Below are 1,847 nucleotides of genomic sequence, written 5' to 3' on the forward strand. Positions count from 1 at the left end.
ATGTGGGTCCTTTTCCCATTTTTTATGATCTCTTTGGGATCTTAGCATTGTTTCCCCTTATCTTCATGATAAATCATTTGTGCCACATTTTCTGCCCATCTGCCTATGGGAACTAGGCCTCATACACATTCCAAACTCCTCTTGCTGGTACTTTGTACAATTTCTTCTCCCTCTACTATCTAGCAAGGCATGGAAGAAAGACTGAGGGAGGGAAGGAGACATGACTCCCCACTCAGGATATACAGTGTAACCCATGGTTATTGGACATGTTCTGACCTTTAGAGATGCTGTACTTGTTTCTCACCTCCTTCTGCTGTGCTTAAGTATGCCCATTCATATGGTTTCTCTCCAGTATGAGTTCTCTGATGCTTAGTAAGATGTGCCTTTCTCTTGAAGACCTTCCCACATACCTTCCCACACGTTGATGAGGTTTCTTCCCCAGTATGAATTATGTGATGTCAAATGATTTTTGAGTTGTATGGGAAAGCTTTCCCACACTCCTTACATTCATAAAGCATGTTTCCAATATGAATTTGCTGATGCACATGAAGATGCACCTTTCTCATGAAGGCCTTCCCACACTGACTACATTTGCAAGATTTCTCTCCAGCATGAATTCTCTGATGCACTTTAAGTTGAGTAAGTCTTGAAGGCCTTTCCACATTCACTACATTCATAAGGTTTCTCTCTAGTTTGAATTTTTCGATGTTTCATAAGGTTTGAATTGTAGGGGTAAGCCTTCCCACACTCCTTACATTCATAACGCATCTCTCCAGCATGAATTCTCTGGTGCACAGTAAACTCTGATTTAAGCCTGAAGGCCTTCCCATATTCAGTATATTCACAAGGTTTCTCTGCAGTATGAACTTTTTGGTGTCTAGTAACAGATGAGTTGATGGGGAAAGCTTTCCCACATTGCTTGCACTCATAAAGCTTCTCTCTAGTGTGAATTCTCTGATGTACAGTAAGTTTTGCCTTACTCCTGAAGGCCTTCCCACATTCACTATGTTCATAAGGTTTCTCTCCAGTATGAATTTTCTGATGCATAGTATGATTTTGCTTATTCTTGAAAGCCTTTCCACATTCAGCACATTTATAAGGTTTCTCTCCAGTATGAATTTTTTGGTATCGAGTAAGATATGACTTGATGGGGAAAGCCTTCCCACATTGCTTACATTCATAAAGCATCTCTCCAGTGTGAATTCTCTCATATATAGTAAATTGTGACTTACTCCTGAAGGCCTTCCCACATTCACTACACTCATAAGGTTTCTTTCCAGTATGAAATCTCTGATGCACTCTAAGTTGTTTCTTACTCCTAAAGGCCTTGCCACATTCATTACATTTGTAAGATTTCTCTCCAGTATGAATTTTTTGATGTTGAGTAAGATATGCATTGTAGGGGAAAGCCTTCCCACATTGCTTACATTCATAAAGCATCTCTCCAGTGTGAATTTTCTGATCACGGTAAGATGATCCTTACTCCTGAAGGCTTTTTCACATTCACTACATTCAAAAGGTTTCTCTCCAGTATGAATTCTCTTATATACTATAACATGACCCCTAGTCCTGAAGGCCTTCCCACATTCACTACATTCATAAGGTTTCTCTCCAGCATGAATTCTCTGACAGACAGAAAGATGCTTCTTGCTTTTTAGGCCTTTCCATATCCATTACAATCAAGAGGTTTATCTCCAGTAAATTCTCTGCTTTCTGGACAGCTGCTTCTGGGAACATCTGCCTCTGGCATCCAAGATGCTTCCTTTCTTTCCAACTGGTAGATCACATCTAGTTTGGAAACTGTAAAATATATATATATATATATATATATATATATATATATATAT

At 39.1% G+C, this 1,847-nt stretch overlaps 1 pseudogene; it reads right to left on the reverse strand.

Moving 5' to 3' along the window:
* Positions 1-458: 458 nt before the first annotated feature.
* Positions 459-1,847, reverse strand: part of LOC138143072 (zinc finger protein 345-like) — a 1,626-nt pseudogene continuing 237 nt past the window's right edge.

Source organism: Petaurus breviceps, unplaced genomic scaffold (genome assembly GCF_028583685.1).
Source record: "Petaurus breviceps papuanus isolate PSGF00001 unplaced genomic scaffold, PetGlider_PUasm1.0 90626, whole genome shotgun sequence".
Classification (NCBI taxonomy): Eukaryota; Metazoa; Chordata; class Mammalia; order Diprotodontia; family Petauridae; genus Petaurus; species Petaurus breviceps.